We start from the raw sequence: 7934 nt of genomic DNA, 5'->3' as shown, positions 1-7934 counted from the left end.
CTTCAAATTGTACAACTTCTGACGTGAGAAGAATCACCACCAGTGCTAGTTTGTAGGCAAACTTTGGCCAAAATACCAGTTCAGCATACTACCCTTCCCCTTACTAGGGAATATATATTTTAAATAAAATAATAATGTAAAACAAGACATTAAATACCAGGGAATCGTGTGTACTTCAGAAACGTTTTTTGTAGCCTTCATACTTCATACTTCATAATAATGTAATCCAAAAGTAGAAATTTTAGTATCAACAAATTCACATACTTCATACTTGATATATAATTGGGAAGGAAAGTAGATGCTAACACTATGCACATATTTTACCTAGGTGTAGGAAAAAATTATCATTCTTGGTCTGTTGCTTGAGAATAATGGCCAAAAGGCACAATGAATCACTACTCTTACCACTTACAAACCCGCTTCCAATCAGAGTAAAACATCACCATAACACCACATATGTTTTGTTTCCCATTCTATCTTCTATGGACGGCTGTTTCATTATTAGAACACAAACAAATAAACAATGAATCGCTATTACTGCTTATAGATCAAATCAAATAAAAAATGTTGGGGAATAACTTACTGCAAAATTACTTCACTATCTTCCCCAGGAGCTTGTCTGGTGCTAGATACATCATAATTTCATTATACACCCATTTAGGCAATCATGCAAATGAAAATCATAATCACAGAAGAAACAATAACAAATTTAATATTTAGGAATATAATGCAATACCCTTGCTTTGCTTCTGAGGTCCATGCCGGAACCACCAATCCTGTTAACAAAATCCATATTAAAAGAGATTGAGATAGATCCAACAAGAAACTAAAAACCAAGTACCCTATAAATATAAGTACATATCCCCTTCCATGTAACAACTACAACCCAGTCTAACAGCTATGAATAGAGTTGTAAGCTCCTGCGTCTTCAGAGAAAGTCCTACGCACACAATTCTCAAAAAATTCAACTAACATTACAACTAAATCACAATAATGTACAAATTATAAAATCATTAGTTAAAATCAATAAAAATATTATATGTGAACCAAGTACAATTAAAAACATATAAACATAAAAATATAAACCAATAAATAACACAATCCTACTTTCAATCCAACCTTAAACAAGTGAATACCAGAGATTAAATCCAGAACCGTATACAAAAAAGGCCATGTATATATACAACGAATTGAAAAGAATTAATAACTTGAAAATACATTGAATTAAATGAAAGCACCATAGGGATTTGGATTTGAAAAAACCCCAATTTAAAAAATTAGGGTTTCGATTTAAAAAGACCCCAATTTTAAAAATTTGTCTTCATGAAGAGAAGACTAGTAAGATTTTGAGACTAGAGATGAGATAAGCTTACAAATCTTAACAACCAAACTTTAGTTGAGTCGAGATGATGAACACAGATGGTGAGATGGTCGAGGTGAAAGTGAGCGGGGTAGAGGAGTGTTTAGTGAGGAGAGATGAGTGAAATTTTCAAGAGGGAAATAGGGGAACCAAGATATTGGCTCATGGGCGGGGTAAAATTTTGGGATAATTGTAAGAAATTTTGACTAAGGGGGAAATTAAAAAGCTGAGCGCGAAATAAAATTTTTTCATGTAATTTTAGACATCGGTTTTAAAATAAGCGATGTCTTCGAATGACAATAACATCATAAAAACACGGGGTGATGTTATAAATTCTTTTAACATCAGTGGCAAACCTAACCGATGTCTAATGTGTGATGTCTATTGACAGTTTTCTTGTAGTGTGGAGCTTCTTTTTCTCTTTGGCAGAAAAAGACGAAGCTCTAGTTAACGGTTAAGGGTCTATTGTTAGTGGTATAGTATGATCCTCCTGGGTTGGATCAAGAGAAAGCTGAATCTGTTAAGGTTTATGCTTTATGGGCTGAGAAGGATGGGGTGGCTAGGGCAGCCAATTTTGGCATCCTTGGAGAACACCTTGTTTGATGTTTATTCATCAGATGCCTATACTGCTAAAGTCTTATGGGATAAGCTGGACCAAACCCATAATACTGATTCTCAAGGATTTGAGAAGTATTCTGTGGCTAGGTTTCTTGATTTTAAGCTGGTGGATGGAAAATCCATGACTGAACAGGTTCATGAGTTTGAGATGTTAGTTCATGATTTGGGTGAGTCCGGTATGGTCTTGCTTGAGAAGTTTCGAGTGATGTCTGTGATTGAAAAGCTCCCTAAGTCTTGGGAAGAGTTTGCTTTCTCCCTGAAAAGTCAGAAAGGAGAGATCACATGGACTAACTTGATGTTGGACATCTCAGTACGGGAGCAGCACAAGTCCAAATAGGGACATGTGTTGCCTGTGAAATATGGGAGCTCGAAGGTAAATGTAGTGACTATAGGACAAAAAAGAAAGGTAGTCACTAAGAAGGCTAACACTAAACCTGACAATAACAAGGCTAAGAAACCAATGGCGAACAAGCCATGTTGATCTTGTGGACGGGTTGGTCATTGGAGCAAGGACTGTCCAAGTAAGAAAGCTAAGAAAGCTGGAGTGGTAGCTCAAGCAAATACTGTGCTTGGACTTGGAACCACGAGTGGGCCAGTAGCTAATATAGTCATTGGTGAGGTTGTTGCCTCTGGAACCGATGACGGGTATGTTACTTTCAACCCTGTACTACTTTCCACTTATCTGTCACATGAGTGGTTGATTGATACTAGAGCTAATGTACATATTTTTGCTGATATTAGCTTTTTTGTATCTTATCAATAGAGTCATGGAGTGACAGTGACGATCGGGAATGCTAGTGCTGCACAAGTGCTTGGAATAGGAAACTTGGACCTGAAGTTTGCTTCTGGGCGGATTCTATTTCTCACTAGAGTGTATCATGTTCCCTCTATTCGTAGAAATATTATAAGTGGAAGTTGTTTAGTTAAAAACGGCTTTGAACTTTCTTTGAAGTGTAATAAAGTAGTTATTACTCATACTGGTACATTCTTTGGCAAGGGTTACTTGTCTGATGGTTTGTTTTTAATAAATGTTGAACCCGTTTTGGGTGGTTTTATTAATGATAGTGTTTCACCTTCTGTTAATTGTATAGAATCATCTGATTTGTGGCACTTACGACTTGGTCATTTAAATCTTGGTGCTCTAAATAATATGTTGAATTTAGAATTGATTCCAAAGTACGCCACTAATAAGAAATCTAAATGTCAAGTGTGTGTAACTACTAAACAAACAAGGAAACCTTTTCACAATGTTGTTAGGGATTCAGACTTATTAGATTTAGTGCACTCAGACATATGTGAATTTGGTGGTGTGTTGACCAAGGATCACTGTAGATATTTCATGACCTTTATAGATGATTGTAGTAGATATTGTTATGTTTATTTGCTTAAACATAAGAATGAAGCACTAGATAAATTCATTATGTATAAAAATGAAGCTGAAATACAAATTGGCAAAGTACTTAAACGTTTGAGGTCTGATAGAGGTGGTGAGTATACGAGTACCTTGTTTAATGAATTTTGCGCAAACAATGGTATAGTTCATGAGGTTACTCCACCATACACACCTGAGTCTAATGGGTGGCAGAACGAAAGAACAGAACTTTTAAAGACATGATTAACAGTATGCTAAATAATTATGGGTTGCCTAAGTAAATGTGGGGAGAGGCTCTGAATACGGCTTGCCATATTCTGAATAGAGTCCCTCTGAAACATATGGACAAGACACCATATGAATTATGGAGAAAGCGTAGGACAAGTTTGAGTTATCTTCATATGTGGGGGTGCCTTTCTAAGGTGCTTGTCCCTGAACAGAAGAGAAAGAAACTGGGTTCGAAAACTGTTGATTGTATCTTTCTGGGCTATCTTGAAACCACAACTGCTATGAGATTTTTTAGTATTAAAATCTGACATAGATGGTATTGTGGCGAATACGATAGTTGAGTTTCGTGATGCAACTTTCTTTGAGGAAGTATTCCCAATGAAGACGGGTATATCTTTGGGTAATTCTGAGGATGATCCCACTCACACATCAAGTTCTATTCCTAATCATGTGGAAAAGATGACAAATGTGGGGGTGGATCCTGGTAGTAGCTCTACTCCTAACAAAGTAGAGGAACCTAGAAGGAGTAAGCGTGCTAAGGTAGTCAAGGACTTTGGAAGTGACTTTATCACTTACAATGTCGAGGATGAGCCTTTAACTTTCTGTCAAGTGAAGGATTCTTCGGAGTCAAGGCATTGGAAAGGCGCTGTAAAGAGTGAAATTGACTCAATTGTTTCAAACGGAACATGGGAGTTAGTTGATCTCCCTCCAGGGTGTTCTACTATTGGATGTAAATGGATCTTCAAGAGGAAGCTAAACCCTGATGGCTCAATAAATAAGTACAAGGCTAGGCTAGTTGCTAAGGGCTTTAGGCAAAGGGAAGGCATTGATTATTTTGATACATATTCTCCAGTTGCCCGAATGACAACAATCAGAATGCTTATTGCATTGGCTTCTGTACATGGTCTTATCATCCATCAAATGGATGTAAAGACAGCCTTTCTTCATGGTGACCTTGAAGAAGTGATTTATATGGATCAGCCTGAGGGATTTATTGCTTCTGGTAATGAGAGGAAAGTATGTAGACTAGTCAAGTCCATCTATGGCCTTAAAAAAGCACCTATAGACTGGCATAAAAAGTTTGATGAAACTATTTTAGACTTCAAATTTTTTAGTTAATGAAAGTGATAAGTGTGTCTACTATAAGGTTAGAGGTAATGGTTGTGTGATTGCGTGTTTGTATGTAGATGATATCTTGTTGTTTGGAACCAATATTGAGATTATTAACGAGATAAAGAGTTTCTTGAAGATGCACTTTGAGATGAAGGATATGGGTGAAGTTAGTGTGATTCTTGGGATCAAGTTGACTCAGTCAACTGATGGAATAACTTTGTCACAGTCTCATTATATAGAGAAATCTATACTTGAGAAGTATGGTTATTCAAATTGTAGAATCACTAGTACACCATATGATTCAAAAGTGGCCTTAATCAAGAATAGTTCAGGAGTTCCTGTGTCTCAGATAAGGTATTCTTAGATTATTAGGAGTTTGCAATATATTGCTAATGTGACTAGGCCAGATATTTCTTATTATGTGTCTAAGTTTGCTAGATATACAAGCTGTCCAAACAAGACTCATTGGGAAGCACTGGATAGAGTTCTTAGATATCTGAAGGTAACTATTTCCCTTGGCTTGCATTACCGGAGATTTCCAGGGATACTCGAGGGGTACAGTGATGCAAGTTGGATAGCTAAGAAATCTGGATCCAATGGAGTAACTGGATATATGTTTACCCTTGCGGGTGGAGTAGTGTCCTGAAAGTCTTCTAGACAGACTTTGATTACTCGATCTACTTTTGAGGCTGAGTTGTGTGCACTTGATGCCACGGGGACGGAGGTTGAATGGTTACATGGACTCATGAGTATGTTACCTGTAGTAAGCAAGCCGCTTCCTGCCATTTCTGTTCATTGTGATAGCCGTACAACTATCGACAAAGTCAGAAGTGTAAAGTATGATGCTAAAACAAAGAGACACATCCAAGTTAGACTAAAGTCTATAAGGGGTCTTGTGTCTGATAGGATTATTGCTATAGAGTTCATAGGAACTCAGGATAATATAGCTGATCTGCTGACTAAAGGGATTGAGCATGCTATAGTCCTTAAGCCGGGGTTGGGGATGGGACTGGTAACCCATCATAATTCATCAACAGCGGGAACCCAATACACCTGAGAGGAGATCCCTCGAAGTGTATTCAATGTGGTAATAACAAGTTGTAAGGATGAATTGGTAGTACCTCTACCATATATATTTAGATACTTATGTATCTGAGTCTATTCCCTATAAACCTTAAGAGGTACTTGAACTGCTAGTTAGCAAGAGTTATTTGAACTCTGAATGGGGTCAAGTCATTTGATGAGATGATAGCAGTACATCTCTGGAGATGCCCAACTAAGCGAATGTAATTGTGTGGTCGCAATTAGAGGAAAGGGTTATTCCTCGAAACATTCGACGAACAGGATCGAGACATGACCATTAACGTCTCAAAGCTGTAGATTAGCACCATAGCCTTTGACTTTTCGTCATCTATGGAGTGTGGTTACACCCAACGGATAAAGATTCAAGGTGAAACATTCCATCTGTATCCGGTAGCCATCGAAGTAGAGGACTTAGGAGGGTTCAAAACCGGGAGGGTACCGACTCTGAAAAGCAAGTCATGATAAAATCTGGTATGCAATTTAATTATGGATTTGTGGGGGATTGTTAGAAAATGGAAAGTTTGAGGCATATTTTATATATGTTCTTGATATGATTTCCGGAAACTAACACTTGGAGGTTGTTCCTTGACATGAGGACTTAAACTTTCATATTTGGATCTAAGATATTTTCTTAGTGGTATCCATGAATATATTGAGACAAAGTTGCTTGTTTGAAATGGGTTATGGGGATTTTGTCCCACATTGGTATTGTAAAAGAAAGATATTGAGTTTATATAGCATCTTGTGTTAGTGTTGTTTACAACTACTAGCATAAGTGGAATGCTTGTGTGGCCTAGTGCTAGTGGGAACTCTTATATTTTTCTTTTCTATTACAAGTTTAATTATTTATATTGATTATTTAATTATTAATATAAAATATATTGAGTAAGGATTATTTTAATCATACTCTGAATATATTTTGTAATATTAATATTAATTAATCAGGATATAATATAAATAATAAAGAAAATCCATTTTGTTTACTTTTTCTGTTTTGTTACTTGGTGTACCTCATCGAGTAAAATAGAAGAAGAGAAACTTGAGATGCCTATATATTGAGAGGTATACTTGAGATTAAAATGATACAAGTCTCGGTGCCTACCTCGCAAACATATATGAGTTGCATAGGTTTTTTGGGCAAACTGAGGTGCGAGTCGCCGTTGATCATTGTTGGTTCTGTGACCAGATTTATCTGTTGCTGTTTTATCCTGGAAGCGATATTGCTGCATTCCATCACAGCTTAAGTGGGGGGCAATAATCTCTTCAAGAACAGTCAAGTCCTCTTAAAGGGTTTGGCGACTCAGCTGTTGTGTTCTTCTTCTTATCAGAATTTGGAAAGCGATAAGAGATAAGTTTTCTTTACTTTCTTTATCAATTACAGTCTTTATAGTTTGTTATTGCCTTCGTGTTTTATTTCGTTAGTTGGTTATTTGCTATGTTCTTGTTATTATATATATAACTGCCCATTGTTGCTGTGTAGTTAGAATTATACCCAATAGCAATGACCCTACTTACCATAACCATGGATCGCAGCAGTTTAAAGTATGCCCACAAGCCACAACCTTATTTATATTACAAAGTACCAAATTCCAATTTATTTATCTTAAATGAAAGTAAAACAGTCTTACAACTTTCAACACAATCTAAGAAAAATATCTTATGTTAGCTTATTCCATTTCAACCTGAAAACCTAGCTTGCACACTTGTCTAGGGATCCTCGCTACCACCGGTTTCCTTTTTAACTGGAAAAGAACATAAACAAATTTGCAAGAGTGAGCTAACTAGCTCAGCAAGTCATAATCACAATACTGAGATTAAAAAATGATCAATTAAAATGATATAAGGAATTAAGTTTCCTGATAAGCAATGATTAAAATTGGATATTGACTTTTTATTTTAAAAACCAAGGTTAGGCTACTGATCAGTCACGTACTAACCCCGAGCAAGGCTCATAACTCTGCTCTTTATACTGGATCCAAGGCACACATTGGCCTATCATGACCACGAATCTGGTCCGACCACGATTTTGATCCATATTTTAAAAACAACCCAATTCTATAATATCAACATGATAAACAATATGAATCAATAAGCTGAATCATAAATAACATTTATCTTGAAGCATAGGGTGATTCTTAATACTATGAAAGTATAACATGG

General features: G+C 36.5%; 1 long non-coding RNA gene across 1 annotated transcript; it reads right to left on the bottom strand.

Moving 5' to 3' along the window:
* Positions 1 to 302: 302 nt before the first annotated feature.
* On the bottom strand, positions 303 to 865 carry LOC141717401 (uncharacterized). The gene is made up of 3 exons (XR_012573638.1): positions 737 to 865; positions 584 to 625; positions 303 to 490 (listed from the first exon to the last, which is right to left on the bottom strand). It is a non-coding gene; the product is annotated as an uncharacterized LOC141717401 (long non-coding RNA).
* Between the last annotated feature and the right edge of the window lie 7069 nt (positions 866 to 7934).

This window comes from Apium graveolens, chromosome 4, assembly GCF_009905375.1.
Source record: "Apium graveolens cultivar Ventura chromosome 4, ASM990537v1, whole genome shotgun sequence".
Taxonomy (NCBI): domain Eukaryota; kingdom Viridiplantae; phylum Streptophyta; class Magnoliopsida; order Apiales; family Apiaceae; genus Apium; species Apium graveolens.
This window is presented reverse-complemented; position numbering and strand designations above follow the sequence as displayed.